This window comes from Bubalus kerabau, chromosome 14 (assembly GCF_029407905.1).
Source record: "Bubalus kerabau isolate K-KA32 ecotype Philippines breed swamp buffalo chromosome 14, PCC_UOA_SB_1v2, whole genome shotgun sequence".
NCBI classification, from domain to species: Eukaryota; Metazoa; Chordata; class Mammalia; order Artiodactyla; family Bovidae; genus Bubalus; species Bubalus kerabau.
The window spans coordinates 43,521,425-43,541,057 of NC_073637.1; the positions used below are offsets into that span (position 1 = coordinate 43,521,425).

General features: G+C 37.1%; 1 pseudogene; it reads left to right on the plus strand.

The window, feature by feature from the left end:
• Nucleotides 1-780: 780 nt before the first annotated feature.
• On the plus strand, nt 781-13,047 carry LOC129626905 (glutaredoxin-2, mitochondrial-like; annotated as a pseudogene).
• Nucleotides 13,048-19,633: the final 6,586 nt, after the last annotated feature.

The following is a 19,633-nucleotide window of genomic DNA, read 5'->3' on the forward strand; positions in this document are numbered from 1 at the left end:
ATTTTTAGGACCGGGTATGGAAATGAGGCACATAATTCTGGCTACAATAGTGGGAGTGGTGAGTCTAATTTCACCCACACACCCTTATTAACTGAAAACATTATTTCCAGGCTGAAAGGCTTGAAAATCCTGGTTCCAGCAGCAATGCTGTCTGCCAGTATCCCATAAAGCTTTATTTCCCCAAGGTTTCCACAATATGACATATTTGGATCATGTTCAGTTCTTACCTTCCCCTGTGTACATTTGTTTCGTGTATTTTTATTGTTCTCTTAATTATCTGCACATAGATATTAATTCCAGAATGTACAAATGGTCTCCATTGTGATTTCCCCACCACACTTTATATGATAACATCACTTATGTATGCTATTTACAAGTTTCCAGGCAGACGTGTGGTTGATCTAAATTTGTGGGATAACAGTGTTCAGATATCTGCTTTCAATTTGTGTGCATGTTTTCCCCTGTTATTTTCCCTTTTTTATGACTGTATTAATTGTTACCAGAAGTCTCTATGAATGACTGAGCAACCCAACAATGGAATGTAGCAGATTAGAAATTATTGTTTTGCTTCATCTGAGAAACGTGTCATTGCAGCCTAATTCTCATGTCTTGGAGACATTCGTGGAGTGATACGCCACTTGATTCTCCACATGTGAGCACTTGCTGACCACCAGGATATGAACTGTCCTAATACTGATGCTTTTATCGACCCATTTGACACTTATGATGCTTGCAGAAATGATGAAGCAAAAACTAACGCATCACTAAGAGAAGCGGGACATGTGGGAATTGGTATGTTGCAGCTCCCTAAGTCTTAAGGCATTAAGCCTAAGGATTAACCCAAAGAGGCTGTGGCTGGCTTCAAAGTCATACCCTAACCTCATGCCTCAGTGAGTTAAGCAGCAGAATGCAGAGCAAAGAGCCCTGCGGTCTAATCTGGAGCATCAACTTACTATTTGGTCAGGTTTATTTTTGACACAATGTGATATCTTCTTTTTTTAAAAAAGATGAGTTTAAAGCAGTATAAATAAAATTACTAATGACTTAAGAATTTGATGTGACTCAAAAACCTAATTTGTAAAGCATGGAACTTTCAGTAATCTAGGCTGAAAGACCCTGGCAGAGTTACTGTGGTACTGACACTAAGGCTTTGGAGGTAGTCAAGTTAAGAGGATGGTGTGGGTCTTTCAGTTCAGTTCAGTTCACTTGCTCAGTCACGTCCGACTCTTTGCAACCCCATGAATCGCAGCACGCCAGGCCTCCCTGTCCATCACCAACTCCCGGAGTTTACTCAAACTTATGTCCATCGAGTCAGTGATGCCATCCAGCCATCTCATCCTCTGTCGTCCCCTTCTCCTCCTGCCCTCAATCCCTCCCAGCATCAGAGTCTTTTCCAATGAGTCAGTTCTTCGCATGAGGTGGCCAAAGTATTGGAGTTTCAGCTTTAGTATCAATCCTTCCAAAGAACACCCAGGACTGATCTTCTTCAGAATGGACTGGTTGGATCTCCTTGCAGTCCAAGGGACTCCCATGAGTCTTCTCCAACATCACAGTTCAAAAGCATCAATTCTATGGCGCTTAGCTTTCTTTATAGTCTAACTCTCACATCCATACATAACCACTGGAAAAACCATAGCCTTGACTAGACAGACCTTTGTTGGCAAAGTAATGTCTCTGCTTTTTAATATGCTATCTAGGTTGGTCACAACTTTCCTTCCAAGGAGTAAGTGTCTTTTAATTTCATGGCTGCAGTCACCATCTGCAGTGATTTTGGAGCCCCTAAAAATAAAGTCTGACACTGTTTCCACTGTTTCCCCATCTATTTCCCATGAAGTGATGGGACTGGATGCCATGATCTTCGTTTTCTGAATGTTGAGCTTTAAGCCAACTTTTTCACTCTCCTTTTTCACTTTCATCAAGGGGCTTTTTAGTTCCTCTTTACTTTCTGTCATAAGGGTGGTTTCATCTGCATATCTGAGGTTATTGATATTTCTCCTGGCAATCTTGATTCCAGCTTGTGCTTCTTCCAGCCCAGCATTTCTCATGATGTACTCTGCATATAAGTTAAATAAGCAGGGTGACAATATACAGCCTTGACATACTCCTTTTCCTATTTGGAACCAGTCTGTTGTTCCATATCCAGTTCTAACTGTTGCTTCCTGACCTGCATACAGGTTTCTCAAGAGGCAGGTCAGGTGATCTGGTATTCCTATCTCTTTCAGTATTTTCCACAGTTTATTGTGATCCACACAGTCAAAGGCTTTGGCATAGTCAATAAAGTAGAAATAGATGTTTTTCTGGAACTGAGACAAAATACAATGTGAGTTAGTCCATCAAGACCTAACATGACAAGAAAATGCTTCTGACCCTTCCTTGTGCTTGTGTTTAGTCACTCAAGCAGGTCCAACTCTTTGAGACCCCCTGGACTGTAGCCCACCAGGTTCCTCTGTACATGGGGATTCTCCAGGCAAGAATACTGGAGTGGGTTGCCATGCCCTCATCCAGCAGATCTTACCAACCCAGGAATCAAACCGAGGTTTCCTTCTGTCAAACAGTTCAGGTAGACATACAACTTTCCACTGACCTAAAATACGGATGGAATATCAGTCTCTCTCTCCTTCTCTTTTGCATGTTACCAATTGCTTTTAATCCTGATTGCATTTTAGAACATCCAAGAAACTTTTCTAATGGTGGAAAGTAAAGAAGAACTAATGAGTCTCTTGATGAGGGTGAAAGAGGAGAGTGAAAAAACTGGCTTAAAACTCAGCATTCAAAAAACTAAGATCATGGCATCCAATCCCATCACTTCATGGCAAACAGAAGGGGAGGATGTAGAAGCAGTGACAGATTTTATTTCCGTGGCATCCAAAATCAGTGAAGATGGTGACTGTAGCCATGAAATTAAAAGATGCTTGCTCCTTGGAAGGAAAGCTATGACAAACTTAGACAGCATATTAAAAAGCAGAGACATTACTTTGATGACATGGCCAGCAATGAGATCAAACCAGTCAATCCTAAAGAAAATCAACCCTGAATACTCATTGGAAGGACTGATGGTGAAGCTGAAGCTTCAGTACTTTGGCCACCTGATGTGAAGAGCCAACTCATTGGAAAAGACCCTAATGATGGGAAAGATTGAAGGCAAAAGGAGGAGCGATCAAGAGAGAATGAGATGGTTAGATAGCATCACTGACTCAATGGACATTAATTTGAGCAAACTCCAGGAAACAGTGAAGGACAAGAAGCCTGGTGTGCTGCAGTCCATGGGGTCACAAAGAGTCAGACAGGACTTAGTGACTGAACAAGAAACTTTTAAAAATACTAATGCCTATACTCATCCAGGACAATTGAGTCAGAATCTCCAGATGTGTGACTAAGGCATGGGTATTTGTTAAAGCTCCCCAAGTGACACAGATGAGTGTCCAAACTTGAGAGCATTTTGGAGGTGCTAATCAATAACTTACTCAGTGTAAATAGCAGCATGAGATATATGAGTATGTTATGTATCTAGGAACAATTCCCAGAGTAGATTACAAAAATAATTTGTTCCATAGTAATATTAAACAGCCACGGCCAACTGCTTAGTAATAATGTTTTTTAACTGTTTTGGATTTTATTTTGCCTTCTTTCCTTCATATTCTTCTTCATTCTCAACCAAATAAGGGGGAGAATCTCTTATATTCTCTAAAAAACCCCAGCTTGATTGACAGGGCTAAACTTACTTGTGCATTTATTTAAAGGGAAATGCCTCTGCATGATGCTAATAAGTGACAAATGGTTGTTGGCATGGGACAACGTTTTTTCCTTCATAGAATACAACTCTCAACACCCATCTATAGTGTAAACTGCTATCTTCACTCACTGTTAAAATGAAGAGTCCTTTTTTTCTTCCCTCTGTGCTCACAGGCTAATAGCTGTTTACACTCACTCAGTTCAAAAGACGAAAATAAAGTAACACAGCAAAAGCAATAAATGATGGCTGCTAATCTTTGTCCTCATGCACAGTCCCACAAATGTTCACTCAAAATATGTTTAAGAACTATTTCCTGAGTCCCATTAGGTGAGTAAGAGAAGATCGTTTTGAATTCTCTTGGGTTACTCCATAAATTTATACTCTGACTCATTTTGCATTTGTGGAAAAGCTGATGGTAAAGTGGGATTAGTTTTGCAAGAGATTTATTAGTGGAAGGAGCATGAGAAAGTAAAGAGAACCTTCAGAATACAGTAGTTATTATACCCATTGAAAGACAGAGGAAAAGAAGGAGGTAATTAGGCTAGCCATGTACAAGGTATAGTCTTCTGGTCGTAATACTATGCTCTATACAGTTATATGCTTATGGATCAGGTATTACATAATGCCCTGCATAGTTGTGCTGGATGTCTGAAGTGAAGAAAGGCAAACTCACACTCATAATAAGGATTTAACTCTATGGGGATAACAGCTAGTCCTTCCAAGGATATGAGAAAAGTGTACACATTTTTAAATAGAAATAGAGACATATCAAAGGTTCATCTTTGGCCATCATTTTTTCCATATTTCTAAAAGGTTCTCCAGCAGTAAATGTTAGCCAGGTTTATAAAAGTTTCTGTAGCAGTAAAACCCAACATTCAGAAAACTAAGATCATGGCATCCAGTCCCATCACTACATGGCAAATAGATGGGAAACAAGGGAAACAGTGACAGATTTTCTTTTCTTGGGCACCAAAATCACTGCAGATGGTGACTGCAGCCATAAAATTAAAAGACGCTTGCTCCTTGGAAGAAAATTCATGACAAACCTAGACTGCTGTGGTGTTGGAGAAGACTCTTGAGATTCCCTTGTATGGCAAGGAGATCCAACTAGTCAATCCTAAAGGAAATCAATCCTGAATATTCATTGGAAGGACTGATGCTGAAGCTGAAGCTCTAATACTTTGGCTACCTGATGCAAAGAACTGACTCATTGGAAAAAACCCTGATGAAGGGAAAACTTGAAGGTGGGAGGAGAAGGGGCTGACGACAGAGGATGAGATGGTTGGATGGCATCACCAACTCAATGGACATGAGTTTGAGCAGGCTCTGAGAGTTGATGATGGACAGGGAAGTCTGGCATGCTTCAGTCTATGGGGTCATAAATAGTCAGACATGACTGAGTGGCTGAACTGAACTGAACTGAGCAGTAAATGTGCTCCATTCCCTGAAATTCTTGCCAGAGTATTATATTCCATGCCCAGAAAATGTGTTTCTAAGCCAATGGGTCTTGAAATTTATCCATTCTTAAACTCCAACCACCTAGATCAAATACCATCAATGGAGATACAGATATAGAGAACAAACTTGTGAACACAGTGGGGGAAGGAGGAGGGGATGAATTGAGAGCGTAACATTGAAACTTATACATTACCATATGGAAACAGATAGACAGTGAGAATGCTGTATGATGCAGAGTGCTCAAATCCACTTCTCTGTTACAATGTAGCAGGATGGGATGGGGTTGGAGGTGGGAAGGAAGATCAAGAGGTGTGGGACATGTGTATATCTGTGGCTGATTCATGTTGATGTATGATGGAAACCAACACATAAATGTAAAGCAATCATCCTCTAATTAAAAATAAATTAATTAAAAAATCCAGTTCCAGGGTTGCTTCCTTGATTCCAGCTAATTTTTGCAAAGTCTCCAATATGTAATCTATCTCTTTTATCATACATTGTACATCCCTTACACAAATTATGCTAAGATTTAAACTATTTATTAGCTTGTGGGTCAGCAAAAGGAGTATTGAAAGCTACTGAAATTTTACAAGTCCTTTATGGTGGACAGGCTTTTCCAACATCTTGCAAAAGGAGAAGCAATAGCTCTTGGACAAAATAAATAAATTAATTAATTAATTAAGTAGGATATCTCTTTAAACTCATCTGTTCAGGAGTATGCAGCATCATACTTTCAGATATTCTTCTAGAAGTTGCAGCCCCACTTTCAGTTTCAAAGGCATTCAGATCTGCCTTGGCAGAGTATTCAAATATCTCTTGGTCTCTACTGGAACATGTCTTTGGTTTAGTGCTCAGCCTTTATTGTGGGAGTTAAGGTGCATTTTATAAATTACAAAAGAGGTCTCTAACTGCTTGTTAATTGCCCTAGGGAAGGAAAGTAAAGTCAATTTCTATTCTCTCATATAGGTGCTGTAGTGGAATGCATAATAGATGTAAGGACCCAGAAAACTGATATAAATATATATTAGTGTCTGCATATGTGCATGGAGGAAATAGTTTAACATCACTAATTTAACCTCATGAATGTCCACAAATTAAAAGTTGAGATACAGAAAGTATCTTGAAAATTTAAAAATGACACTACAGTTTAAGATTATTTTTCAGTTCATGAATTGTTTATATGTGAAATCCTAAAATAAACTGTTTTCAAGATACCCTCAGTTACATCCCTCAATGAGCACAATTTCAAAGAGAATAGATACAGAAGAATAACCTTTAGAATTCTGATCTTGACAAGAACATTTTGAGTAAACATAGGTAGAACATACCTATGTATTTCTGTTTTAAGACAGCAAATTCCCTTTGTAAAACATGTACACACATATATGTTTATCTAGATCTGTATATATATATGGATGAAATTATTAAATAAGATTTTACATTTGAAATAAGAGCATTAATTCATGAAAATCTTGCAAAACATATGAATGCTAAGCTTTTCAAAACAGTTTCAGTCTTAGAGCAAAGGCAAAAGTCATAAGTTTCAGGTATATAAATGAAAACAGCCAAGCTAAAAAGAACAAAAAAAAAAAAAGAAAGAAACTAGTTAAAAATATCTTCTCAAACATTCTAGGGTGCCCCAGGATGAACCATTTAGAAAACCAACATCAGAGCAGATCTCTGAATGTAGATCAAGTTTTATCAAAGCAGACTACTTGGTCTGCAAGTGGAACAAAAGACATAGTTTAACAAATGCAGAAATAATGAGGGTTTCAGATTTCTAACCAAGGCTCCAAAAGATATACTCCAGTCTAAAGTATCAAAGCATGGGAGTTCACAACTGAAACTGTACTATTGCCACACAGAATGTCTGCATACTATAGGCCAGATCTATAAAAGCAAAAATTTCTGTCACTTCCTCTTTGCATTTTTATAATGAGAAGAAAATGTATGGTAGGTCTAACTTATGAGAAACTTGTAAATTTCAGTCTTTTTTTCGGTTGACCAAAGAAATCTGTTGATTCTATGGAAAATTAAACTCATTACTCTCCTGGAGATTCTCAACATGCTAAATTTCAAAATACCAGTACCAATCACAGAAAGATCATATTTAAAGGTTACAAATTTGAAGTTGTGTCTTCGGTGACGGCAATACTTTACAATGAAACATAAAAATGTAGATGAATAATAAAGATAACTAAATTAATTAATTAAATGCACAGAACTTTTTTTGAAATCTAAAAGTAACTTCAGTCACGTTCTTGTTAACATTGGTCAGAGCACAGGAAATGGAATCAGATCTAGAGCTTCTTAAATTCATATGTTTGATCTTCTATTTGTTAGCTAGCTATAAATCTCAGTTTCTAAATATTAAAGCTGAAAATACTATTATTATGCATCTTGTAAGCCTCCTATGAAGTTAAAATGTAATAACACAACTAAATTACAGTGCCTTGCTGGATGCTTAAAAATGTAGTCATTATTATGTTGTTACTAATACCTTGACATTAAATATGTAGCAAATTAAATTTTCAAATAATTATATAATGACTTCTGCATTAAATAAATATGCATTTAATAATGTATCCATTAAAATGTCTCTTGATTGCTTAAAAGTTTTCTTTTTTAACATTTACAGCAATAGTTGCATAGTATTAATGGGGATAAGAGCTTATAAGAACATGTATTTTGGATCTGTGAGCCTGAATTTTAAAGAAACACCACAGATATTTTTATAATGTTGATTTGGAAAAAAGCTTATATACAGATTTATAGGAATAATCTACATGTAGTGCAATAAGTGGCATTCAATTTTAAATGAAAATCTTTTTTGGATTTTTGTAGTAAAATAAATCTATTAAGGACAGAATGTTTGTGCCCACCCCCCAGCATATTCATATGTTGAATTCCTAAGCTCCAATGTGATGGTATTAAAGAGTAATGTCTTCCCTCATAGCTCAGCTGGTTAAGACTGCCTACAATACAGGAGACCCCAGTTCAATTCCTGGGTTGGGCAGATCCCCTGAAGAAGGGATAGGCTACCCACTCCAGTATTCTTGGCCTTTCCTGGTGGCCCAGATGATAAAAAAAAAACTCACCTACAATGTGGGAGACCTGGTTTCAGTCCCTGGGTTGGGAAGATCTCCTGGAGGAGGTCATGGCAACCCACTCCAGTATTCTTGCCTGGAGAATCCCCATGGACAGAGGAGCCTGGAAGGCTACAGTCCATAGGGTTACAAAGAGTTGGACATGACTGAGTGACTAAGCACAGCCCACAGCATAGTCTTTGGAAAGTAATTAGTTCTGTGTGCACACTCAGTCGTGACAGTCATGTCAGACTCTGCAACCCTGTAGGACCCACCAGGCTCCTCTGTCCATGGGATTCTCCAGGCAAAAGTACCAGAGAGGGTTGCTATGCCCTCCTCCAGGGGATCTTCTCCTCTCAGGAACTGAACCTACATCTTTTGTCTCCTGCATCTCAGGTGGGTTCTTTATCCACTAAGTCACCTGGGAAGCCCTTAAATAGATTTAGATGAGGTCATAAGGATAGAGCCCCAGGATGGGATTGAAGGAAACGGCTATCCACTCCAGTATTCTTGCTTGGAGAGCCCCATGGACAGAGATGTCTGATGGACTGTGGTCCATGGGGTTGCAAAGAGTTGAACACAACTGAGGGGCTAACACACACATAAAGAAGAAAAGACACCAGATCTTCCTCTCCCCATTGTGTGAGGACATACCGTGAGAAGTTGGTTATCTAAAAACCAGGACACAACCCAGATGTCCATCAGCAGATGAATGGATAAGAAAGCTGTGGTACATATACACAATGGAGTATTACTCAGCCATTAAAAAGAATACATTTGAATCAGTTCTAATGAGGTGGATGAAACTGGAGCCTATTATACAGAGTGAAGTAAGCCAGAAAGAAAAACACCAATACAGTATATTAATGCATATATATGGAATTTAGAAAAATGGTAACAATAACCCTGTGTACGAGACAGCAAAAGAGACACTGACGTATAGAACAGTCTTATGGACTCTGTGAGAGAGGGAGAGGGTGGGAAGATTTGGGAGAATGGCATTGAAACATGTATAATATCATGCATGAAACGAGTTGCCAGTCCAGGTTCGATGCAGGATACTGGATGCTTGGGGCTGGTGCACTGGGATGACCCAGAGGGATGAAATGGGGAGGGAGGAGGGAGGAGGGTTCAGGATGGGGAACACATGTATACCTGTGGTGGATTCATTTTGATATTTGGCAAAACTAATACAATTATGTAAAATTTAAAAATAAAATAAAATTTTAAAAAATTAAAAAATAAAAAAAAATAAAAACCAGGACAATAGTTATCACCAGAACCCAATCATGCTAGGCACCCTGATCTCTGATTTCAGCCTGTAGAAAGGTGAGAAAATAAATTTATGCTTTTAAGTCTCCTAGGGAATTATATTTTATTATAGCAACAAACTGAATAAGACAAAACTCAAATTCACCAAAGCGTTTGTTTTCCTTAAAACACGGAATAACCCTACAGTGAGATATAACCTCATACCTGTCACAATGGCTAATCATTAAAAATCTACAAATAATAAATATTAGTGAGGATGTAAAGAAATAGAATCTCATACACTGTTGGTAGGAATGTAAATTGGTGCAGCTACTAGAGCAAACAGTATGGAGGTCTGAAAACCTAAAAATAGAACTACCACAGGATCCAGCAATTCCGTTGCTGAATATATATCTGAAGAAACCAAAAACATTTATTCAAAAAGATATTTACACTCCAACATTCATGGCAGCGTTATTTGCAATAGCTAAGATATGGAAGCTATTGCAAATAACTATTTGCAGATATATGGATAAAGAATAGGTGGTATGTGTGTGTGTATATATACATATATGTATATATATATATATGAATTAATGTGTGAAGGAGATCCAATCAGTCCATTCTGAAGGAGATCAGCCCTGGGATTTCTTTGGAAGGAATGATGCTAAAGCTGAAACTCCAGTACTTTGGCCACCTCATGCAAAGAGTTGACTCATTGGAAAAGACTCTGATGCTGGGAGGGATTGGGGGTAGGAGGAGAAAGGGATGACAGAGGATGAGATGGCTGGATGGCATCATGGACTCGATGGACGTGAGTCTGAGTGAACTCCGGGAGTTGGTGATGGACAGAGAGGCCTGGCGTGCTGCAATTCATGGGGTTGCAAAGAGTCAGACATGACTGAGCTACTGAACTGAACTGAACTGAATGTGTCAAGAGACATATTTAAGATTAATGAAATAAAAAGTTATGTTAAAATATATTTGCATTCAAATGGCAAAATACGTTTTCATAATAAATTTAATTTAATATAATGTAGTAAATATTCCTTATTTCCTACTTCATTTATATAATAACATTCAATACTCAATATCTGTATTCTTGTTACTTGTCTTTATGTAAGTTTGCTTGCTGATAGTTGTTTAGGAAGAAATTGGTCAGAAAAAGTGATATATGTATATATAATTTTCCATCTGTATCTCTCAAGTTTTCATGTGTGTGTCTGTGTGTGTGTGTGTGTTCATATAACATCTAGGATTTTTAGCTGTATTTGTTGGAATGAACAGTGTTGGTCCAATATATATTGTCTTTGAGTGGGAAACTTTAAAAGAAGAAAATGTTCTGAATTACCAATAAAACTATCTAATACAGCTCTCAGCAACCATACATGTATATCTACCCAGTCCTGTGAATGAAACACTGAAAAAACCAGCCCCCTGGGATAAAATTATCGAGTCTGGAGAACAGAAAGAGAAAAGATTGAAGACAAGTGAACAGAGTCTAAATAACCTGTGGGACATCATCAATGAACTGATATACACATTGTAGAAGTCACAGAAGAAGAAAAAAAGAAAGAAGAGAATACAATATCTGAAAAAAAAATGGTTGAAAATTTCCAAAATTTGATGAAATATTTAATTTCAAATATCTAAGAAACTATATATATTCCAAGTATGGTGAACTCAGAGACCAACATTAACACACATTATAATCAAACATTCAAAAGAGTAAGAGAGAACCCTGGGAGCAGAAAGAGGAAAGTGAGTCATCGCATACAAAGAATCCTCAATAAAATTATTAACAGATTTCTTAACACAACCTTTGGAGGCCAGAAGTCAAGGGTCTATATATTTAAACTAATAAAAGAGAAAAATATCTTAACCAAGAATCCTATATCCAATAAAAATGTTCTCCAAAAGTGAGGGGGAAATTAAGACATTCTCAGACAAAACTGAAAGAGTTTTTACCACTAGACCTGCGCTTGAGCTGGACACACTCAAGAGAGTCCTGCAGGGGTGAAATGAAAGGACATAAGGCAACAACACAAAGTCACCTGAAGAAATAAAAACAATTCACCAAATGTATGTTTACATTTTGTGGACAATTGTAAAGCCAGCATTTTTCTAACAATGGTTTGTAAGTCCATTTATTATTTTCTACAAGATCCAAGAAATGAAAATCTTATTTAAAATTATTACTCTAAAAACTAATACTATTATAACTGCGGTTTATAATTCAGTGTTTTGTTTAAAACACAACTTAAGAGAGTGTGTGCTTAGTCACTCAGTTGTGCCTGACTCTGCAACACCATGGACTGTGGGCTGCCAAGCTCCTCTGACCATGGGGATTCTCCAGGAAAGAATACTGGAGTGGGTTGCTATGCCCTCTTCCAGAAGATCTTCCCAACCCAGGGATCAAACCCAGGTCTCCCGCATTGCAGGAGGATTCCTTCCTGTCTGAGCCACCAGGGAAGGAAGCCCTTAAGAGACTACTGTGTTGGAAAGTTTCCTTTAGAGCACACCTTGTATAAAGAGGGTGCCCCTGGTGGCTCACATGGTAAAGAATCTACCTACAGTGCAGGAAATCTGGCTTTAATCCTTGAGTCAGGAAGATCCCCTGGAGAAAGAAATGGCTACTCACTCCAGTATTCTTGCCTGGAGAATTCCATGGACAGAGGAGCCTGATGGGCTACAGTCCCTGGGGGTCACAAAGAATTGGACAAGACTGTTAACACATACATACACACGTACACACACACGCACACACACACGTAGCCAGCTCTGACCAACATGAAACTGACATTCACTTAGGGGTAGAAAACAGCAACCCACTCTAGTATTTTTGCCTGGAAAATTTCATGGACAGAGGAACCTGGTGGGCTACAGTTCATAGGGTTGCAAAAAAGTTGGACTCAACTGAACGTGCACAGATGAAGATGATGAATGTATAAAGATGAAACTTTGTGATATCAGCAACAAGAAGGGGTGAGGATAGAGCTGTAAAAGCGCATACTTACTGAAATTAAAAGTGACCATTCAAATCAGGACTGTGTGCTGGCACCATGCAGCTCTGATAAGGAGCTGCTCATCCAAAGTTTGAGTGACTCAGTGGGCCAGCTTGATTGGCAGTGAGAGTTTCTGCCTCTGCTAAGGGGAATAGCACATCATCATCTTTGAGGAACTCAGCAACTGCTCCTGTGAATCAAATCCAAGAAGCAATTTCTGATAATTAGGTAATGATTTTCTCAAAAACATTTTGTTCTTACAGTACAATGGTAAACATGCTTTTGCATGACATGAATGTTAATTACAAAGTTGTGGGATTGGACATGCTTGAATATAGAAGCCAGATTCAAGAGGTTTTTTACAAAGTGACCAGTGAAAGAAGTGTGCTAAAAATATTTGTCAATGGAACTTTTATTGAAAGTACAGTAGATACTTATAGGCTTCACAGAGAAATTGCTTCTACTATTTCATCAGTGTTATTTTTTTTAAAGTGTGAGGAAAGAATTTTTGTGATAGGTACTTATAACTTTGCTAGTAAAATGTCCACTATATAAAATTATAATGCCTCATAATGCACTTTAAGAATTTGTGAGTATTTTACATTTTAAAATTATCTTTATGAAAAAGCTGCATAAACAACGGATAAATATCTATGGAAACTAAAAAGCTTAATGTTGTAACTTTAAGATAATAATCCTCATGGCAACCATGAGATATAGAATATGCACAAAGGGAAAAGAGAATTAAAATATTCTACTACAAATAATGAGCAAAGCTCAAAAGAAAACAGCCATACAGGGAATGAGGGATTAAAAAGTAGCTGTAAAATATGTAGAAAGCAAATAGCAAAATAACAGTCCCTGGTTTTCAGCATACTTTAACTGTAAATGGAACAAATTATTTAATCAATAGATAGAGGTTGGCAGAATAGAAAAACACACATGATCCAACTATATGCTGTCTATAAGAGAGTCACTTCAGATCCAAATACAAACTTACCAAAAGTGAAAGAATGGAAAAAGATACCCCATGCAAACAGGAACTTAAAGGGAGCATGGTGGCTATACTAGCATTAAATAAAATAAACTTTAAATCAGAAAAACTTAAAAGGACAAAGAATTACATTATATATTATTAAGAAATTGAATAGAGCAGAAACAAAAGACAATTATAAACATTTATTTACACACAACAAAAAACCATCAGAATACAGGAAATAAAATTTGACAGAATCTAAGAAGAAATAGCTCTACAGTAATAGTTGAAGATATTAATAACTCACTGGGTTTCCCTGGTGGTTCAGATGGTAAAGAATCTGCCTGCAATGTAGGAGACCTGGGTTTGATCCCTGGGTTGGGAAGACTCCCTGGAAGAGGGCATGGCAACCCTCCCCAATATTCTTACCTGGAGAATCCCCATGGACAGAAGAGCTTGCCAAGCTAGTCTGTAGAGTCACAACGAGTCAGACATGACTGAGTGACTAAGCACAGCACAGCAATAACTCACTATCGACAATAGATAGCAAAACCAGATAGAAAAGAAGTAAAAAATAGAAGACTTAAACAGCACAATAAATCAACCATATATAACAGACACATATAGAACACTTTATCTAATGACAAGAATATACACCTTCTTCTCAGGTGCACATGGGATGTTTTGGGGGACAGAACATATATTAGGTCATAATGTGAGCCTTAAGAGATTTTAAAAGCTATCATACAAAGTAATTCTCCAATCCAATGGGATCGAGTTATAAATCAGTAAGAGAAAGAAAAGTGCAAATTTAACAAAATATGCAAATTAAACAATATTTTTTAAATAAATGGATCAAAGGAAAATTCATAAGGGAAATTAAAAAGCACAGATGAATGAAATTAAGCTACACCATAATGAAACTTGTAAGATGAAGCTAGTACTAAAACTAGTACTAAAGGGAAATGTATAGCTATACAGCTTACATTAGAAGAAGCAAGAAAATTCTCAAATCAGAAAGCTAATTTTAAAACTTAAGGAACTAGAAAAAAGAAAACTAAACCCAAAGCTAGTAGAAGGAAATAAATGATAATGATTAGAGCAGAGATAAATGAAATAGAATAAAATAACTATAAAAAATTGTCAATGAACCCAAAAGTCAGTTCTTCAAAAAGGTCAACAAAATTGACAAACCTTTAGCTCTTTAAATAAGAAAAAGAGAAGACTCAAATTACTAAAATCAGAAATAAAAGTGGACATATTACTACCATTTTTACAGAAATAAAAAGAATTGTAAGAGAGTATTATGAATAATTGCATGCTGAAAAAATTAGATAAATTATATGAAGTGGACAAATTTCTAGAAACAAAACCTACAAAGACCAAATTATGAAGATGCAGGAAATCTGAATAGACCTAGGAAGGAGGCAGAAGCTAGGAAGGAGACAGAATCAGTATCTGCATGTCACTCAACAAAGAAAATCTCTGGATCTTCCATGGTGACTTCTATCAAACATTTAAAGTGGGACTAATAACAATCCTTCTTAGTTTTTGCCAAAATATTACAGAGAAGAGATCACTTTCTAACTCATTCTATGAAACTAGAATTACCCTGGTACCAAAGGCAAATTCAAGGAAAAGAAAATTATATACTAATATCTTAAAGAACCCTTCTGCCAATGCAGGAGACATAAGAGACCTGTGTTCAATTTCTGGATCAGGAAGATCCCCTAGAGGAGACCATGGCAATCCACTCCAGTTTTCTTGCCTGGAGAATCCCATAGACAGAGGAGCCTGGTAGATTATAGGCCACGGCGTCTCAAAGAACTGGACACCACTGAGCAACTAACACACACACACACACGTGTCCTTTATGAATATTGATGCAAAAATCCTCAATCTAAAAAAAAAAAAAGTGAAAGTGAAAGGTCTTCTCTTGAGGCTCAGATAGTAAAAAAATCTGCCTGCAATGTGGGAGACCCAGGTTCAGTCCCTGGATCAGGAAGATTCCCTGGAGAAGGGAATGGCTACCCACTCCAGTATTCTTGCCTGGAGAATTCCATGAACAGAGGAGCCTGGCAGACTACAAGAAAAAAGAAAATTATATCCCATATTCTTTATGAACATTAATGCAAAAAGCCTCAATAAAATATTACCAACTGAATTCAACACCACTCATTTTTAAATGATTATACACTATGACCAAGGGGAACTTATTCCTGGAATGCAAGGATGGGGTTCAATATATGAAAATTTATCAATGTAATATAGTACATTAAGAAAATAAAGGGAAAAGCTCACATGATTATTTCCATTTGACAAAATTCAACACTTTTTCGTGATAAAACCATTCAGTGAACTAGAAATAGAAGGGAGTTACCTTAACATAATAAAAGCCACCAATGAGAATGCACAGCAAACATTATACTCAACAGTAAAAGATGAAAAGTATTTCTTTTAAAATCAATAAAAATGCAAAAGTGCCCACCTTTGACACTGTACTCGACAAATTCTGGAAGTTCTAACCAGAGCAATTAAAAAAGGAATAGAAGACATCCAAATTGGAAAGGAAGAAGTAAAATTATTTTTCTTTCCAGATGATATAATTTAATATGTAAAAAACACTAAAGATTATTCATACACACAAACTATTAGAACTAATGAATGAATTCAGCAAAGTAGCAGGAGACAAAATCAGTTGCATTTGTTTACACTACAATGAATAACCTGGAAGGAAATTTTGAACATAATTTTATTAACAATAGCATTAAAAAGAATAAAATATTTAGGAATTTCTTTAACCTAGAAGTAAAAGAGTTGCTTAATAAGAACAATAAAATGCTTTAAGAAATTTTAAAAGACATAAATAAGTGGAAATATCTCTTTTTCATGGATGGGAAGATTTAATATTGTCAAGATGTCAATACTACCGAAAATAATCTACAGATTCAATTCAATTTCTATCAATACCCAAAGATGTTTTCTTCAGAAATAGGAAAACTCATTCTGAAACTCACATGTCTTACCATAACCATGACAGCCTCAAAAAGGAAGAATAACATTGGAGGATTCCCTCCGAAGTTCAAAACTTACTACAGAGCTGCAGTAATCAAAATGTGTGGAACCGGCATAAATACCAACATACAAGCCAATGGACTCGACTAGACAGTCTAGAAATAAATCCCCACATATATGTGCAAATGATTTTTGACAAGAGTTCTAAGACTACTTAAAGGGGAAAGGTTAATCTTTTCAACAAATAGTTCAGGGAAAACTACATACCAGACCAGTATTTTATTTTTGAATCATTCTAACCAGATAATTACTCTGTAGGCAACAATTTATTTCTGTCCTGGGTTCTAGAAAAATGTAATAAATTAGCAATTTCCAAAGGTTTCCTTCAGTCAGTCCATTTTCATGTCTGCTCTGGTCCTCTTTACCACTTTGTTAACATGCCTTCCTGTCTCTGACGGCCAATGCTGTACCAAGAGTTCCAGAAGGACCACCACTAGGGAAACTTTCATGAATGCTGAGATCCTCTCATTATTGCATAAAGAGAGTATACCCTGAACTCCAGAGAGAGGGGATAGGTAGCTATGAATGGCTCTTTCAGTATTAATCCATTTAAACATCTCCTATATTCCTGAGCCTTTGGATTCATTCCTCTACACTGTACCAGAGAATTCTGCATCCTCAGTTGCATTTAGTGTAGGTTATATTTTGTTCAAGTGCCATTCAAGCAACAGAGTAAGAATTACATCCACTTGCTTCTTATTCAAATCATGAATCAATCACTTATAATTGTATGCCTATCAATATAATCAACCTGATCAAATTATGTTATTTCCTTCTTTGTCTGACACTTACAGAATTGATTCTCACATATATTTCTCAAGTTTCTGTTAGCAATCAAATGTTAAGCAATTTTTCATTGAATAAGCTACAGTGCATTTGGGGGAACACTAGATGTGCCTCTAACTATGAAACTCAAGTTCATGACAAGGTAGAGGAGATGAGTCTTAAGGGGACTTGGAATAACTAAGACAAAGTAGGCAGGTTTTTTCAGACAGGATAAGTAAAGGATAACTTTCCTGATAAGAAATGTTAGTGAATGGGATATGGGGAAAGGGCACCAAGATACTCAGATTTTTAAAATCCACTAAGAAGCTCCAATTAAAACACTGAAGATATTGATCTTTCCCAATCAATGCTCCAAACTGCACTGTAATTCAGGAACATACAGGATCAGACTTCGGGTCTATATTTTGAATATTTTAGTCCTTTGGCTAGAAAGTTTAAAAAAATTCTTTCAAGGTCAAATGTATATGTCCTCTACTTCCTTGCACATGACTTAAGCAGAGATTATAGGCTTGTATTTTCCATCTTCACTCTATAAACTCTTCAGTGAAGCCAGAAGCAGCTAGATATAGTTCTCATTATGGCAATGCTCTATTGCTCCTGCCACTTAGACTATCAAACAGTGCATACAGCAAGCACTTCACTACACACCAGCTGTAACAGATAAGTAACAGTATTGCCACTGCAACACAGTATCAGTATCCTGTTTTCCACTGGCAGTGATTTCATCCCTGTTTTTAAATATAAAAGCATCAAATAATAAATCCCAGAATCCTTCATTGGTTTCATGAAACTACTTATGATAATAAAATTCTCAGTTTGTGTTTGGTGAGGATGATGGTAACCATTCTAGATATTTCAAGTGGAAAAAGATTTAACACAGTAAAACAGATATTTTTTAAAAACTGATGAAAAGGCTAGATGTTTCAAGATTCAGGAAAATCTGATGTGGCTCTCCGATTTGCCACTAACAGTTAGGACGTCATGATGATTCATAAACCAAAAAAAAAATTTTGGCCACAAAATACATCTGGCTCCAGATATTAGGCAGATTTTCAAGAAAACTTTCAGAAACTCCAGGAAAAATTTCATGTCTGATAGAGCTCATATTTGTGCTTGCTTCTACTAGAGAAATTATAATAAGACTTCCTTCTTCCAATTCTTCTTTCTCTAATTTCTTTTATTTGTTGATCCTGCTGCGCAGTCACTCTGTCATGCTGATTCTTTGTGACCCCTTGGATGGCCGTATGCCAGGTTCCTCCACTATCCTCCAGTATCTCCACTGTCCTCCACTATCTCCCAGAGTTTGCTCAAATTCCTGTTCATTGAGTTGGTGATGCTATCTAACCATCTCACCCTTTGTCGCCCCCTTCTCCTTTTGCCTTCCATCTTTCCCAGCATCAGGGTCTATTCCAATGGGTCACCTCTTCCTATCAGGTGACCAAAGTGTTAGAGCTTCAACTTTAGCATCAGTCCTAATGAATATTCAGGCTTGATTTCCTTTAGGATTGACTGGTATGATCTTCTTGCAGTCCAAGGAACCCTCAAGAGTCTTCTCCAAGACCACAGTTTGAAAGCATCAATTCTTTGGCACTCAGCCTTCTTTATGGTCCAACTCTCACATCCATACATGACTACTGGAAAAATAACAGCTTTGACTATACGGACCTGTCTTGGCAAGACAATGTCTCTGCTTTTTAATTCGCTGCCTAGGTTCGTCATAGCTTCCTTCCAAGGACAAACATCTTTTACTGTCACAACTGCCGTCACTATCTGCAGTGACTTTGGATTCTAAGGAAATAAAATCTGTCACTGCTTCCAATTTTCCCCTTCTATTTGTCATGGAGTAATGGGACCAGATGCCATGATCTTAGTTTCTTTCAAGTTGAGTTTCAAGCTAATTTTTTCACTCTCCTCTTTCACTATCATCAAGAGGCTCTTTAGTTCTTCTTCACTTTCTGCTGTTAGAGTATTATCATCTGCATACCTGAGGTTGTTAATATTTCTCCTAGCAATTTTGATTCAGGCTTGCGATTCATCCAGTCCAGGATTTTGCATGATGTACTCTGCATAGAAATTAAAAAGAAGGGTGACAATATACAGCCTTTTGATACTAGTTTCCCAATTTTGAACCAGTTAGCTGTTCCATGCCTGGTTCTAACCGCTGCTCCTTGACCTGCATACAGCCATCTCTTTAAGAACTTTTCACAATACATTGTGATCTACACAGTCAAAGGCTTTGGTGTAGTCAATGAAGAAGTAATTT